This window comes from Pelobates fuscus, chromosome 3 (genome assembly GCF_036172605.1).
Source record: "Pelobates fuscus isolate aPelFus1 chromosome 3, aPelFus1.pri, whole genome shotgun sequence".
NCBI lineage: Eukaryota > Metazoa > Chordata > Amphibia > Anura > Pelobatidae > Pelobates > Pelobates fuscus.
The window spans coordinates 301,927,681-301,945,808 of record NC_086319.1 but is presented as its reverse complement, the minus strand read 5'-3'; the positions used below and the strand labels follow the sequence as shown (position 1 = coordinate 301,945,808).

General features: G+C 42.6%; 1 protein-coding gene across 1 annotated transcript in view; it reads left to right on the top strand.

Moving 5' to 3' along the window:
* Positions 1-3,943: 3,943 nt before the first annotated feature.
* LRRK1 (leucine rich repeat kinase 1) overlaps positions 3,944-18,128 on the top strand; it is a 96,386-nt gene continuing 82,201 nt past the window's right edge. Inside the window, exon 1 of the mRNA XM_063448820.1 lies at positions 3,944-4,042. The gene's annotated coding sequence lies outside the window, so the exon portion shown is untranslated. The remainder of the gene's footprint in view (positions 4,043-18,128) is intronic.

The following is an 18,128-nucleotide window of genomic DNA, read 5'->3' as shown; positions in this document are numbered from 1 at the left end:
CTCCCGGGCACAACTAACCCTATCGCTCCTACTTACCTACCCAGGCTGAGGGCCCAAAGGAGAAAGTCTCTAAAGCATCGCCCACCTTGCAGGAAGACCGCCCGCCGCTGGCGGCGGATGTCCAACTGGGTCTCTCACTGAACCGATACGGGAAAGCCTCGGACTCACGAAGCCACGGACTCACGAAGCCACCGAGCCTGTGGTTCACTGATGCAGCCTTCCACAAAGGCCTGGGGCCGGAAGAAGGCTCCGATCCGCGTGCAGCGCTTTGCCACCCCCCATGGCCTGAAGGATCCCTCAGCCACTCTGCCAAGATTAGGCATTGGCTGACATGGACTGGACTTCTAGCCGTGGAATTACACAGAGCTGAACTCATTGTTATGTTTATCCTACCAGCTGCAGTTTACAGCATGCCTTTAAATCCCACGACCCAGTTTTGTGTTACACTTTATTTTGGTGAAGGGGATTGTCTGAAATAATGGAAGTTACACACTGCTTTCCTCTTTTTGTTTAGTTCTGGGTAGAAATAAAACGTTAACTGCTTGTAAAATGGAATGCTATTGTCACTAGCCTTATAAACAACTTGCATCTAAATGGTGTAAAACTGGAAGGCTGGTGATTAAATTGATTCCAACCCAATACACTATACTACTGATAAGTCTGTAGGTTTATAATGATCTAAAATAATTTTAAAGTATTTAGTATTTTACATCTTATAGAGTTACATTGTTTAATTACTCAGCTCATGTCTTGAATAGCAGTCAGACCTGACCAGATAGCAACCACCTCTCCTATTAATATAATCTTAGTCGATCATAAGCATTATCTAGTTTATTATAAAAAAGTGCAGCCTTATATGTCAGGTAATGTCTAATCTACAACTGTTATCCATTAAGTGTTCTCACTTGTTTTGTTTACTTTTACTCTAACAATATAATTGTCTAAGCTAGTTAACATTATAAAAAATGTGCGAATTTCCATTCTCTCACTGCATAGGCAAACAAGTGAGATTCAACACTAACAAGTCAATTATTAGAATGCTCTTGTATGTACATTCTCTGCACGAGCCATGTTTTTCCTCCTTTGTCCCTCCTCTACCTATTTCCCCATGGCATGTGCATTGTGCTAACATATTGAAAACTAAACGTAAATCTAAACTATTGTAATATTATAAAAATGTGCCTGTATAACGTATGCCATGACATGTCATACCAATGTTTACTTATTTTACTGGATGTCGCTGTTGTGGCGCATACCGGCTATCTGTTTATTCTGTGCACACCCAAAATAAAGATTTAAAAAAAAAATAAAATAATTTAGACCATAATATATAAAATTATATATTACATTATATATATATATATATATATATATATATACACACACACATATGTAATTTTACTGTGTATTTTTATATTAATATAACGTTATATATATATATATATATATATATATATATATATATATACACACACACACACACACATTTTTAAAACTTGTATTAACTTTATTTTAACTTTTCCACCAGCAGGGGGACTGTCTGTCAGTTCAGACAGTCCCCCTGCTGGCAGCACAATGGACACTATGCTCTTTTAGAGTGGTCACATGGCCCCTGGAGGTCCAAAATTGGAGAGAGGGGACTCTCTGGGCTCAGTCCAGAGAGTCCCCCCACAGAAGAAGACCGATCGCCGGCAGGGGGAACACGGTGATCGGTAAGTACATGGGGAAGGGGAGGGAGGGTAGGATAATTTTTTTTTTTTTTTTCGAATTATAGTTTTCTTATAACTATTACTGAGTACCTCAACCCCTCGAAGCACTCAGTAATGGTAAGAGAATCTGAACCCAGCGGATGGCTTCAGATTCTCTTCCCTACACTGCCGGGCGCCACGTGCGGCAAACCCGGAAGTGATCGCTCCGGGAGGGGGGGCGATCACTTGGATCGAGGCATCGTGTAATACCCTAAGAGCGGCTGGAAGCTATCACGATCGCTTCCAGCACTCAAAATAGCTGCGGACGTACCAGGTACGTCCGAGGTCCTTAAGGGCCGTTTTTTGTTGGACGTACCTGGTATGTCCGCGGTCCTTAAGCGGTTAAAGTAAAGTAACTCTCTTATCGCTCTTCCTTAGACCCAAACCATCTGTCATGCCAAAAGCATGAGTTGATGTTTGATGTGTGTTGAGATATGTTAAGAGTTGTTTTTTTGTAAACCTTGCGATGACATTTATTGTGGTCTTTGATCTTGCACCAGAGTGGGTAATAAACTGCCAGACCAAGACCCTCTGACCCCCCCCTCCCTCCTCCCCCCCCCCCCCCCCCCCCCCCCAGGGGTCTGCCCACTGAGAAACAACTAGTTTAGATATATAATGAGGGTGCTGGATTATCCAGGGAGTTCAATTATTCATTTTTCTTTTGCCAGCAACTTCTAGGAGACCTATACCATCTAAAACTCCCACAAGAATTCTATCTGGGGTAAATATATGTAAGGAATTTCTTGTGTTTTCTCCTATTTTATTTTATGTACTGTTTTGCAATTTGTTCTCTGTATGTCATTTATTTCTGTATTTTGTACTCAGCACTGTGAATCTTTTTTGTCAGATTAAATGTTTACTTAATCAGCTTGTGTCTCTGTTCTCTATGAGCTTCACTCTCCAGAGGAAAGCTCAGGTAAACACGTTACCAAAAAGGGTTAATTATATGTGTTTGATCAGTAAAAGTAGAACTGTGATTCTATAATTCTCCTGTGTGTGGGGTAACCTAAGACGCCCGGGTTTAAAGTCTTGGTGGTGGCAGTAAAGTGTGTACAAGGGGGTTAGTGTAGAAGGGATTGCAGGGGTTAATTGAGTGGTTGCTGCGACTAGCAACAGGTAACTAGGGGTCTGGTGTCATTAACCCTGTCTCGGCTGGGCCTATAGCCCACGCTCGTGACACCATCCATTCCTGCAACATGAAAGCCATTTAATTTTACTCGGCTCTACCCACCCACCCTGGTTCCTTCTAACTATATAGCATGCACCTCCAGCTGTTTGGAACCACACCAATCACCTCCCTATTACCTTCACATATTATCAGCTGCTGCAGTTATACCATTAACTCTCTCTGCTATCACATACAAATTCCTCTGCTACCTCTTGTCTCATACCCCCATTTCAGCCTTTAGACTGTAAGCTCACGGGCAGGGCCCTCTACCTGTTGTATCCGTCCGTTCTTATTATGTTTGTCTTTTTCCCAATTGTACAGCGCTGTGGAATTTGTTGGCGCTTTATAAATGCCAGTAATAATAATAATAATTTTGAAAACAATTAACTGCAGCAATTAGCTAATTCATTTCACACCATGAGCACAACAATTGTACACATTTTACTGGCAGCATTCTACATTTGTAACCAACAAAATGCAAAGCCTAATCAAAGGCCCAATAATAACCTTTTTAAAATACTGCACTGAAGATATTAAATACAGGATGCTTATTACAATTTCCAACATGTTTCATTTGTCACCGAGTTCTAAGTACGAACATTATCAAATATCATATTAAAACAATAAGCAAGACACATACACTTAACCCCTTAATGACTGGCAGTAATGCATTTTTTGGCATGCTTAGCTGACAGTGACAAGATTTGGTTGGCTTTGTGTCATAAGTGTAGCAGTCCTTAGCAGGACTCTCTGTTAGTTCTGTAAAGTATCAGAGGTGCAGTTAATGGCTCTCCTGGGAGACAATGGTGGCAGCATGGAGTGTTAGCCTTTTAATGAGTAAGTGTGAGCCTGGCTGCCTCTTCTCTGTATAAATCATTCCTTTCAATGTGATTCGCTGCATTCCACATTCCACCATTGTCTATTTTTCTTTCCTTTTCTCGTTCTCTCTCTCTCTCTCTGTGCCTCCAGTTCTAGGAAGTCTCGCCTCACTCCTCCCCTTTCATATTTGAGGAAGTTGAGACAGACAGCCAGGGGATGCGAGGAGGGTAACAATAAGAGACATCGCTGACTGGGGGGGACAGTTCAGACCCCAGTGTGAGACCCTCAGGGAGCTGGCTGATGTGCGGTAAGTGCCCATTATGCCAATCAGTCTTGGGGTGCGTGCGGTGCCCGAGCTGTTCGCGCGGGTTGGGGCAGATCGCCAACAGATGGCAGCGCTATGACACTTTATTAAGGAGTCCGTGCATAATAACGGGTGATGTGGGAAGCAATGTATCTATCTATAAACACTGCGAGTGTCTGGCAGAGTGTGTGAGACGTGTAGTTCACAACTGCAATCTCTGCAGGCATTTGGCAGACTGAGCATTATGGGGAAACTTCAGAGGACAAGGGTTACTCATGAAAGTGATAATATAATTTTACTAGGACATCTTCCATATAATGTATGGCAATGCTCTATGGAGTTTATTATATGACAGTGCTATATATTTACATGTCTATGCTATGTTGTGAATATATTAAATGACAATGCTACTAACAGGGTTAATCTGAACTGGAAGTATAACAAACTTGAAAAACCTTTCCAGTTCAGCTATTTTGGCCCTAAACTTGAAATTCACTTTGAAATCCTGACAATAATAATGTATAATCCTGATAGTGTATGTATTGTATGGTATTGATCGTTATTGTATATATTATATGGCAGTGCTTCATATTGTATAAATGACTTATGTCAGTGCATATTATAGCAATGCTAATGTATAGGTTATATTACAATGCTACACAGTGTTTATAGTATATGGCGATGCTACAAAGTGTATATTATTATTTTATTATTTATATAGCGCCATCATATTCCATAGCGCTGTACAATGGCTGGTATATATTGCAATACTTTATAGTGTATAGATGCAGTATGCAGTGAATCACTTAAAATCAACTATATACCTTTTATTTAACCCCTTGGTTCTCTAAAATATACATAATTTCGAAAAAGAGAGAAATCTGACAATGACCATTTTGTAGCAGTATCAAGCCACTTAAGTAGTAATTAATCAATCAATGAACACGTGTATGTATAACTCCCACTACCAGATACTCACTTTATTTGTAAATATGTTCACCCCTTCTAATTAAGCCTAAAATTATACAATCTGTAACTTTACAAAGGAAGAAAAAAAAGATTGGTCCCTTATATCATCATTCAAGCTGTCCCAGCTAAGCAGTTGCACTAAATGTTACAACCTATCGACACGCGCTTTTTTGCATCCAATGTTATGACATTATTATTTTAACTTCTAAAACGAAATATATAAAAAGTAGAGCAGTAAACATTTAGGTGATGTTCCCCACACCAGAGTTTATAAAATTGTGCATGTACTTATGCAGCTAGTAGATGTCGATATTTATATAGCGCCAACAATTTCCGCCGAGCTGTACAATGGGTGAATTAACAGAGAAGTATTTGTAACAAGACAAGTTGGACGCACAGGAGCAGAATTTTAATCCAATGTTACAACATATCGATGCACGCTCTCTTTTGTATCAAATGTTAACAATCATTCTCCCCCCCCTAAACAAAATTTGAGCTCTCTCCTTCTTAAAGGGGACATGGCCCTATCTATAATATATAATATAATATTCTAATAATAAAAGGAGGAACTGTCTCTGGTATGACAACCAATCAAATGTTTGCTTACTCTAGGATTCTTTTCTTGTTTCCTATTGCTGTTCTGTATACTGTGTTTACCACATCTAAAATTACCTTTATCCATCAGCCAACATTCTTTTCACCAAAGTATTATCTTGACCCTTATAAAAACCTGAGTGTAATACAATTTCCAATGCATTAACTTTTCCAAGTTACTACACTTATTTATTTATTTATTTTTTTCACAAAAGTGCAAGGAGGATTAAAGATTTCCCATTTTGGCAAATCTTTCCTCCGAGCAACACAACAGAAAACAGGTCTTCCTGTGAACTGGTAAACTATTTATATTACCACATACCATCTGGTTTCCAATCAGGGGGCACATACACTGTTTGCACACCCAGCATTGTATTCCATTTATTGGATGTAAATACATTTTTCATATGTCTTTTTTTTTTTTTCACTTCCGATTATGCTTCAGATTTTCCTTTTTTTTTCTTTTATTAAAAAAAACCAGCTTGGGTACTCATATCACACGGATCAAAAATGCTGCGGGAGAGTACCAGACGAACCCCACGGAGATAGCCAAAGTGTTTACGGATTTTTTTTTACTAAGCTTTATAATCATTCTGCAGACGACACCGCAGACTCGGGTCGGGATTGTCACGATACCTTACCTGTCATCCTCGGACCCACGCAGTACAGCATCCTCCTTCACTGAGCGGCACGGCACCTCTGACGCCGGCCGCTCACTCAGAGCGGAATTTCTAACTTCGGCGCATGCGCGCCACTGCCGTCGGCTGGAAGCCGACAGAATCATGACGCAACCACGCACCCGGACCTTTTGGGGGCGTGGTTTTAATGCAAAACACACCACACTATAAAAGGGCTGTCTTGACAGCAGTAAGACGCCCTAGTGTGGTTCTTGCTAGTTCCCATAGTGCTCTTTATGTTTATTGGTATTCTCTCCTGGTATTTGACTTCTGGCTACTCTATTTGACTATTCTACTCTCTGGTTCCCTGTACTTTGGCTTGTTAATCGTTATTCCGTCTTCTGTTATCCCTTGACCTCTGGCTATCCCATTTGACTACTCTAACGTGAGCCCGGCCATTCTAAGGTCCGGTATACGTTCTATAGTTAGGTTGCACTCTGCGTGAAGGGGTCACTGTCGTGACATTACACTAGGGCCATGGACCCTGCAGGTGTTAACCCTCTTGGGCTTGGTGCGGACAATAGGTTTGAGGAGCTGGACCATCGTATGGACCAGATCGCCCTCGCCGTACAGACCTTAATTAACCGCACTGCTTATCTCCAGCCGGAGGAGCAGACTCCTAGTCTGAGACCCCAAGAACATCCCATGGAAGTACTACCTACAGGTACTTCCAATCAGGCTACAGCACCTCTCAGGTATGGGGGTGATCCTAACGGATGCAGGGGGTTCCTAAATCAGATAAGCATATATTTTGAACTCCATCCTAGAGCTTACCCTACCGATAGAGCTAAGATTGGGTATATTATAACCCTGTTAGTAGATAAGGCTTTAACCTGGGCTAATCCCTTGTGGGAGAATGACAACCCCATAGTCTTTAATTACACTAACTTTGTTGCAGCTTTCAGGAGAACTTTTGATACCCCAGGCAGAAAGACTAACGCTGCCAAATCCTTATTGCGTTTAAGACAAAATGCCCGTTCTCTAGTAGATTATGCCTTGGAATTCCGTACTTTAGCTGCAGAAGTCAGATGGAACGAACAAGCATTCGTAGATGTGTTCCTGAATGGAGTATCTGATAGAATCCTAGATGAAGTGGCCACAAGAGATTTACCAGATACTCTAGAGGAGCTAATAACATATTTAGCTCATATTGATGAACGTCTTAGGTACAGGCAGAACACCAGAGAGAGACCTAGGAGAGTACCGGAACGTCTTGCTCTAACCTATCCCTCGTCCGAAACCCCTCCAGAACCCATGCAATTAGGGGCTACAAGATTGTCTGAGACAGAGAGACAATACCGTAGGAGGGAAGGTTTATGTTTGTATTGTGGCAGGAAGGGACATACACGAGTGAATTGTCCTAACCGGCCGGAAAACTCTCGCACCTAAGTTCACAAGGGGGACAGGCCTTGGGTGTTATGTGTATGTCCTCCTTCAATGATAAAAAAGATCTCCGGCTTCTTCTACCTATTACTTTAGAATGGGAGGGAAAGAAAATATCCACCCTTGCTTTAATTGATTCTGGGGCTGCTGAGAATTTTGTAGATCTCTCATTCGGGCAGAAAAATACCCTTCCATTCCAAAAAAGATCGGCACCCTTGGCCGTTGAGGCCATAGATGGTAGACCATTATCGATACCTCTTATTACCCAGGAGACCATTCCTCTAGTATTATCTACAGGTCTTCTTCATAGGGAGGTTATCATTCTGCAACAGATAACATCTCCTATTTTTCCTGTAATACTTGGGTTTCCTTGGTTAGTCCAGCATAATCCGTCGATTGACTGGGAAAAGAAGGAGATCATTAAGTGGGGAGATTCTTGTCACAGTAAATGCATTACTCCGATTAAACCAGTAGGCTTAATCAATATACCTACTATGGAACCATTGACTACCCAAATACCCAACCAATATATTGACCTTAAAGATGTCTTTGAACCTAAAGAGGCAGAAAAGTTACCTCCCCATCGTCCCTATGATTGTCCTATTGAATTGTTGCCTGGTACTATGCCTCCAAGAGGCACGGTTTATCCCCTGTCGATAGCCGAGAATAAAGTATTAGAGGAGTACATTGCCGAGAATTTAAAGAAAGGGTTTATCACTAAATCCTCATCGCCCGCGGGTGCGGGGTTTTTCTTTGTATCTAAGAAAGAAGGGGATTTAAGACCCTGTATTGATTACAGAGGGTTGAATAAGATTACTATCCGTAATGCTTATCCTATTCCCTTAGTGACTGAACTATTTGACAGGTTAAAAGGAGCTACTGTCTTTTCTAAACTAGATTTGCGGGGAGCATATAATTTAATCAGAATAAAAGAAGGGCATGAATGGAAGACTGCTTTTAATACTCGTTATGGTCATTATGAGTATCGAGTTATGCCCTTCGGCTTATGCAACGCTCCAGCAGTCTTTCAGGACTTCATCAATGATGTGTTGCGAGACTTTTTACAAATGTTTGTGATCGTATATTTGGATGATATCCTGATTTATTCTAAAAACATAAACGAACACTATGAACATGTCAGATTGGTTCTTTCAAGGTTATTAGAGAATGGTCTCTATTGTAAATTGGAGAAATGTTTGTTCCACAAGGAAGAAGTGCATTTCCTGGGATATATCATTTCTAGTACGGGTTTCTAAATGGAGCCGAAAAAGTTAGAAGCCATTCAGCAATGGCCCTTACCAGTTGGACTCAAAGCAATCCAACGCTTCCTGGGGTTTGCCAATTACTATAGAAAATTCATAAAAGGATTCTCTTCAATAACAGCCCCTATTACTGCTATGACTAAGAAGGGAAGAAATCACAGGGAATGGTGTACTGAAGCTAAAAGAGCTTTTGATTTATTGAAAGAAGCCTTTTCCTCAGCACCAGTATTAAGACACCCTGATCCTTCTCGCCCTTTCATACTGGAAGTAGATGCATCCGAGTCAGGGATAGGAGCAATACTATCTCAAAGACCTTCGGATGATCAACCATTGCATCCTTGTGGGTTTTTTTCAAAAAAATTAACGGAAACTGAGAAGAGATACGATATAGGGGAGAGAGAGTTGTTGGCAATTATTTCTGCCCTTAAAGAATGGCGATACTTGCTTGAAGGGTCACCCATCCCTGTTACCATTTTTACAGATCATAAAAACCTCTCTTACTTCAGTGAAGCCAAGAAAATGTCTGACAGACAAGTACGTTGGTCTTTATACCTCAATCGTTTCAATTATGTTGTTACATACAGGCCAGGGTCAAAAAATACTAAGGCGGATGCTCTATCCCGCCAATATGAACCTGTTACTTCCTCCAATGAAGTTATGTCCTCTTTAATCCCTCATAATCGTATTGTAGCAACTGTCTTTGCTAAAGTCTCATCGGGATTAATAGAGGAGATCTCTACATTCCAAGATCGTACTACCTTGACTGTTCCTCAAGGAAAACTATATGTGCCATTAACCTATCGGAATAAAGTATTATCCCTCATGCATGACTCCAAAATGGCAGGGCATCAAGGGATACATAAAACCACATCATTGCTGGCAGAACGATTCTGGTGGCCTTCCTACAAAAAGGATGTGCGTGAGTTTGTCCTTGCTTGTAATATTTGTTCCACTACAAAATCACCTAAGGGTCGTCCTATAGGACTCCTTATGCCCTTACCTGTTCCAGAGACTCCATGGTCAAGTATTGCTATGGATTTCGTAGTAGACCTACCCCCTTCTAAGAACTACACTGTCGTATTAACGATAATTGACAGATTCTCCAAGATGTCTCATTTGGTTCCTCTTTATAAATTACCTACATCATCTGAACTGGCGTATATATTTATAAAAGAAGTGGTCCGTTTACATGGGGTATCCCAAGATATTGTCTCTGATAGAGGGCCTCAATTTATTTCTCGTTTCTGGAAATCATTTTGTGGACAGTTAGGTATCAACCTTAACCTTTCCTCTTCTTATCATCCCCAATCTAATGGGGTTACAGAAAGGATGAACCAATGCCTGGAACAATACATCCGTTGTTTCACTTCGGTTCATCAAGATGACTGGGCGGACCTGTTACCATGGGCAGAATTTGCTCACAATCATCATATCCATGAATCCACTTTACACAGCCCGTTTTTTATTAATTATGGGTTTAATCCTACAACTTTACCGAGTTCCATTCATTCTACCGGAGTGCCAAGTGTAGATGACACCGTTAGGAACATGAGGGAGACTTGGTTAGGGGTTAAACAAATATTGACTCAAAGGGCTAGTGTGTACAAAGCCAATGCGGATAGGCATCGGAAACCTGCTCCCACGTTCATGATCGGGGATAAAGTGTGGTTAAGTACCCGTAACATTAGACTTAAGGTCCCATCTATGAAATTCGCTCCCAGATTCATTGGTCCATTTCAGGTTCTCAAGCGTATCAACCCTGTTTGTTACAGTCTTCGTTTGCCCTCTAATATGAAAATACCGAATTCGTTCCATGTCTCACTTCTCAAACCATTAATTTGTAATCGGTTTACTCGTAATACCCCTCCTCCTCTTCCTGAAGTTGTGGAGGGACAAAACGAATATGAGGTGAGGTCTATTTTGGATTCTCGTTTTTCTAGGGGTAAACTTCAATACCTTTTAGACTGGAAGGGTTATGGACCTGAGGATCGTTCGTGGGTGGACGCTTCTGATGTGCACGCCCCCCGCCTGATTCGTTTATTTGAAAGGAGGCGTTCTAACCGCCCTGGGGGCGGTCCTTGTGGGGGGGGTACTGTCACGATACCTTACCTGTCATCCTCGGACCCACGCAGTACAGCATCCTCCTTCACTGAGCGGCACGGCACCTCTGACGCCGGCCGCTCACTCAGAGCGGAATTTCTAACTTCGGCGCATGCGCGCCACTGCCGTCGGCTGGAAGCCGACAGAATCATGACGCAACCACGCACCCGGACCTTTTGGGGGCGTGGTTTTAAAGCAAAACACACCACACTATAAAAGGGCTGTCTTGACAGCAGTAAGACGCCCTAGTGTGGTTCTTGCTAGTTCCCATAGTGCTCTTTATGTTTATTGGTATTCTCTCCTGGTATTTGACTTCTGGCTACTCTATTTGACTATTCTACTCTCTGGTTCCCTGTACTTTGGCTTGTTAATCGTTATTCCGTCTTCTGTTATCCCTTGACCTCTGGCTATCCCATTTGACTACTCTAACGTGAGCCCGGCCATTCTAAGGTCCGGTATACGTTCTATAGTTAGGTTGCACTCTGCGTGAAGGGGTCACTGTCGTGACAGGGATCTGGATAAGATATGGGCTTTCCTTTCTCGTTCGCATCTTCCGAAGCTGGATATGGTCGCCTCGGCAGCCTTAGATAACCCTATTACAGCAGATGAAATTGATGTGGCAATTTCCGCCTTGAAAAGCAACAAAGCGCCGGGCCCTGACGGTTTTGATGGGAGCTACTATAAAACCTTCCGTGAGGAGCTTTTGCCCCACCTGGAACCCTGGCTCAACGAATTGTTTGAAGGGGGGATGCCGGATAGGGAGATGTCTTTGGCGAATATAGTTCTGTTGCCTAAACCAGGGAAGGATGACTCGACCCCAGAGAATTTTCGCCCGATATCTCTAATTAACCACGACTCTCTAAAATCTTAGCTAAAGTCTTGGCAGGCAGATTAAACCCGATCCTTACAGGGATGATACATCCGGACCAGGTTGGCTTTGTTCCAGGTCGGCAGCTTTTCGAAAACACGAGGCGTAATATTGACCTTATAGGGAGACAGGTTGCAAGGGGCACCCCGACACTGATGTTGTCACTAGACGCTGAAAAGGCGTTCGATAGGGTCAAGTGGGATTACTTATTCGAAGTCTTACACCACTTCGGCTTGCCGGCCAGATTTGTGACGGCTGTTCAGGCTATGTATTCCAATGTTAAGGCGCAGATACAGATCTCGGGTGCGCGAATCGCCCCGTTTAGCTTGGGCAACGGCACGAGACAGGGATGCCCACTTTCACCGCTGTTGTTTGTCCTATCGCTGGAACCCCTTCTACACGCTATACGGGGGGCTCCGGGTATCAAGGGTGTTACTGTAGGGAGTACGACTTATGTGGTCTCGGGATTCGCGGATGATGTACTGCTGACACTCACTGACCCGAAGGCCTCTATGGCGGCTCTTACTGAGATTCTCACGGCATACGGCGAAGTTGCTGGCTATAAAGTCAATCTAGGGAAGTCGAGTGCGATTCCTCTGGGTATCTCGGAAGCCGAGGCTTCGTTTATAGCGGAGACCTACCATATTCGTATGGAGAGACATCAGATCAAATACTTAGGCATTTGGTTGACGGCAGACCCCTCCCTCCTGTACCAGCAAAATTACACTCCGCTGATTAGGCGGCTGATCAATGATATGGAAAATTGGATTGATAAGCCGATCTCGTGGATCGGAAGAATACACTCAGTGAAAATGAATGTGCTGCCCAGGATACTTTTCTTGTTCCAGGCTCTTCCGGTCCACGTGACAAAATCTAACTTGGGGCCGCTTCAACAGGCCATAGGCAGGTTTGTTTGGCAAAACAGACTTCATAGAATCTCTCGCAATGTCCTGTATAGAGCAAAGGATAGGGGAGGCCTTGGCCTTCCGAACCTTTACTATTATTACGCAGCGGCCCAGTTAGCTCAAATAGCTTTGTGGCACTCGCCCCCGGGGGAAAGAAGGTGGGTGGACTTGGAGTCCTCTATGATGGGCCAGGACCTGCCTCAATTCCTTATGTGGACCCCTAAAGAACATAGACCGATTGATCAAGTGGTGTGCCCGGCGATACACAGTTCGCTTAAGATTTGGGACGCTGCCGCCGTCAAATACGGCCTGACCTCTGCCCTATCGCCCATGTCCCCCTTTTTGAGGAACAAGGCATTTTCTCCAGGATTGTGCCCCCGAGATTTCAGGGGAATTGAGAACGCGGGGCTGCAAAGGTTATGTGAATTATTCGAAAATGGCTCATTTATTACATTTGATGCGTTGCGGAGCAGGGCTCCGCTGCGCCCCTTTGACTATTTTCGGTATCTCCAGATACGTGATTTTGCCAGAGATCCCCGGATCAAAACGGCAGCGCTGGCTCCGTTGACTTTCATCGAAAAGATGTGTAAAGGGGAACAGTTCCCGACCGGCATCATATCTTGTTTGTACTCGCATTTAAGCTTGCGCACTCTGGAATGGGGGGATCTTGGGTATACGGCCCAGTGGGAGGCAGACCTTAAGGAGATATTGGAGGGTGTAGAATGGCAGGATATTTGGGAAACGGTTGCAAAGTCCTCGGTGTGCGTCTCTTCGCAGGAACAATCTTACAAGACGATGTTTCAGTGGTACACCACCCCAGTGAAACTGTGCCGTATGGGTGTAAACCCAACGGACCTATGCTGGAGGGGCTGCGGTCTTAAGGGCACCTATATACACATGTGGTGGGACTGTGTGGAGGCACAAGCCTATTGGAAACGGATTGCGGCTCTGCAGAGAGAAGTTTGTGGTAGAGAGGTAAAGCTAGACCCATGGGAATACCTGCTGTCCAGATCCATGGATGGTTGGACAAGAGCGGAACAAGCTCTCGTCCATAAAATAAACTTAGCTGCTAGGAGAGCGCTGGCGCAGGTGTGGCTGCAGGGGAGAGCACCTACTATTGCGATGGTCAAGCAGAAGATCAGAGATACTTTCCTGATGGATAAACTGACGGCTCAGGTCAGGGGGACCCAGAAGAAATTTGATAAAATATGGGACCCCTGGATCAATAGCATAGTAAACGCTTGAGTTGGGGCGGGAGACTTAAGGATCCCACTTGCACATGTACATGGAGGGCGGCAGGATACAGTGTTTTGATTTGGCCACAGGAAAAACTCGCGTGACCTCAAGTGAGAGGAAGCAGGGAGTCAATAGGGATACATTTTCAGACACCTATCTCCTGGGCACTGTTCCTCGGCCTACCCCTCCCCACTCTCCCCCCCCCCCCCCCACTCCCTACCCTTATGTCCTCCTTCTCTAAGACCTCGGATCTCCGAGGCACCTCTTACACTATTCCTTTCTTCTTTACCTCTAACTTTTTTAATTTTTGGTCAAGATCGCACGCGCGGACAATACACAGGGAACACCGAAATGTTGTGGGGAAACGTTATGCTTTATACACGGCGACTGGGTGTAATATCCCTATTATTCTTCTTGCCTTATGAACGCGATCTTTCTTTAATGTTTATTGTCAGTTTTAATGTTTTATATATGGAAAAAACCCAGGCGGGATGTCCAAGCCTCCTTGGGACAGCTGTTTACTCAGGAGAACAGAGACATGCTGATGCTTAGCGATCTCTGATAGCGGACCTTATATATTACTTCTTCTTGTGAAAGTAAAGTGCTTTAATCTCAGTGTATATACTTGTTTATGCTGATCGCAAGGTTGATGTATGTAAACTGCTTGTGATGTCTTGCACTGGAACAAATAAAGAATTTAAAAACAAACAAACAAAAAAAAAAACAGCTTGTTTGTGGCTAAAATCTTCCATCACAAGTCTTGTCTCCCTTGTCCCCACCCAAAGTTTGGCTTCTTTTCAACTGGTAGATTGAGTTGGTCAGCACCCCACAGTCATGACAGAAACATACCATCCAAATTGTGGGAGACCTGTTCTGCCGCTTACCTGGCTGCCCGCTTTTTTGACCCTGTTACCCCACAACATTATTCACAATTCCATAAATCTAAGACCTGTCATATGTAACTATACATGCTGCATGACAGGCATAGCCCTGCAGTTATGGACCAATGAGTATTCATTCTCTGCTTTATCGGAATCTTTCTCTACCAGGGAGATTGTACATACACAATGAAAAAAATTTAATTTAGCTGGCTGGTATGTCTTTAAATGTATTATAGCAAGGTCCTGTCAAATAGCTGACCATCTGTTGAATTTGATGCTACTGTAAAAATAAGTTGCTTTCTCTGCAAACTAGAATTTCCTCTTGTGTTTTTATTTTTCATAAAAATTTTTATTGTCTCTCTTAACCATGGATGACATTTCTGAACAGAGGAGGGTTAAGATCCCACAGGGCCCTAGGTATTTTACATATTTCCCCCGTCCTCATTTAACAAATATTTATTTAGAATTGGGCAACACAAATTAATAGTCCCAGGGCCTTGGGCAACCTAAGGTCGATTAACAGTTAATTAAGCATTTTAGTTATGAAGAAAGGTTAAAAAATGTCAATCTCTTTAGTTTGGAAAAACGGCGCCTGAGAGGGGATATGATAACATTATACAAATATATTCGGGGCCAGTACAAACCATTATCTGGAAATCTATTCATTAACAGGGCTATACATAGGACACAAGGTCACACATTTAGGATGGAAGAAAGGAGATTTCATCTAAGGCAAAGAAAAGGTTTTTATACAGTAAGCGCAATAAGGATATGGAATTCTCTGCCTGAAGAGGTGGTTTTATCAGAGTCTATACAGATGTTTAAACTGCAATTGGATAAATACTTGCAAAAACATAACATACAGAGATATAATTTCTAATTAGTGGGGGTAATAGCTGCTTGATCCAAGAAGACATCTGACTGCTATTTTGGGGTCAAGAAGGAATTTTTTCCTAGTTTGTTACAAAATTGGAAGCACTTCAGACTGGTTTTTTTGCCTTCTTTTGAAACAACAGCAAAAGCATAAGTGAGAAAGGCTGAACTTGATGGACGCAATCTCTCTTCAGCTATGTAACTATGTAACTATATGCTCTGTTTCTTAACCCCTTAAGGACCAAACTTCTGGAATAAAATGGAATCATGACATGTCCCACACGTCATGTGTCCTTAAGGGGTTAAAGGACCACTATAGTGCCAGGAAAACATACTCGTTTTCCTGGCACTATAGTACCCTGAGGGTGCCCCCACCCTCAGGGTCCCCCTCCCACCGGGCTCTGGAGAGAGGAAGGGGTTAAAATCTTACCTTTCTCCAGCGCCGGGCGGGGAGCTTTCCTCCTCCTCTCCTCCTTCCTAGCGACGTCATCGGCTGAATGCGCATGCGCAGCAGGAGCCGCGCGCGCATTCAGCCAGTTCATAGGAAAGCATTCTCAATGATTTCCTATGGGCGCTGGCGTCTTCTCACTGTGATTTTCACAGTGAGAAGCACGCAAGCGCTTCTAGCGGCTGTCAATGAGACAGCCATTAGAGGCTCTAGAGGCTGGATTAACCCTCAGTGTAAACATAGCAGTTTCTCTAAAACTGCTATGTTTATCAGAAAAAAGGGTTAACCCTAGCTGGATCAGGCACCCAGACCACTTCATTAAGCTGAAGTGGTCTAGGTGCCTATAGTGGTCCTTTAATAAACATTAATGATGGCTTCAGGAGAATATATCTTATAAAATGGCAAAGGTTTTCAGCACTTACACGAAGGAATCTCAAAATGTGTATGCCACTCAAACTAGCATGCGGCAATGCTTAGTTTACTTGAGTTACCTTTGATATATTGTGCCTGTGTCTGTGTGCTTCTTAATTGGATCAAGGCTTTCACAAACAAAAGGGCTCTATGATAGTAAAACAACATAGGAACAGTCCAGTGCCAAATCTGTATGTCAATAGTTGAAAATGGGTTTTTAATTGGGTAGTTTTATGGCAAAACAAAAACTGAAATTGGGTTTGAAATGGTGGTGCAGGACAAGTTAAGTAACGTGCAAGTGCAGGTGACACTGGCCATTCAGTCTATTCTTTGACCATGCCCCTGAGAAACAGGACAATAGAGGGTAAACCTTGAAAGTCTCTTGTCTATAAATAAGAAGTGACTGCAAAACCTGGCAAGCTATGGCATATTTCCCCTCTTTTAATAATTAAATTGAGGAACTCCAGAATGTTTTCTGTCTGTTTTGTGTGCAAAGAAACACAATTCACATAGCTGCCGCAAGATCGGTTTAATTAGCCTTACTTTAAAATTTTATTTAAAAAAAATAATTCAGGACAACTTTGCAGCCAAATCATATTATTTATTTGGTATGAATTATTAAAAGCAAATGTTAGAAAAAAATAAATATATATATTTTAACTTGCTTATGAGATTATGGTTTTAAAATGTAGTTGCCCTACCTACAGGTGAGCATTGGCAACTTTTGGCTGTTGGGGCAAGTACAAAAGGATTGGACTTTTCATTCCCCCCCTCTGAATCTCAAAGATCTCAGGCTGTGAAAAATCCAAGAGGACCAGTCTAGTACTGGAGAGCTTGCAGGTCACCATCAAAAGTTCAAACTCACACAATGCTGGGCAAGCAACGGCCCTGCTACCTCACTCCTGCAAACTTGTACATCAGTTTAAATTATATTTCTATAAAATGTCACAGTCTACGCAAGTTTGTAGTACATTAGCTTTCATTTGCTCTTGAAAAGAAATGAGATGAAGAAACAATGATTTGCATTACAATGATTCCACAATTGGAGTGAGTTACTATAACAAACAGTTTTTAGTGCAGGAGAGGTAAAAATTCTTAAAAAAAGAAAAAGCACCTAATATGATAAGTTGTCATTTTATGCATACCATGTGATATATATACCAGAGTATTGCAGTATGCAATGATACCTTTTTTATTAGACTAACAATATTTCAAAGACAAGCTTTCGATAATTTTCCTCTCTTCCTCAGGTCTGAAGCAATACTGATCGATCTGATAGAGTTTAACACTTAAAGGACCACTATAGGCACACAGACCACTTCAGCTTAATGAAGTGGTCTGGGTGCCAGGTCCAGCTAGGTTTAACTCTTTTTGCTATAAACATAGCAGTTTCAGAGAAACTGCTATGTTTACATTAGGGTTAATCCAGCCTCTAGTGGCTGTCTCATTGACAGCTGCTAGAGGCGCTTCCACGCTTCTCAC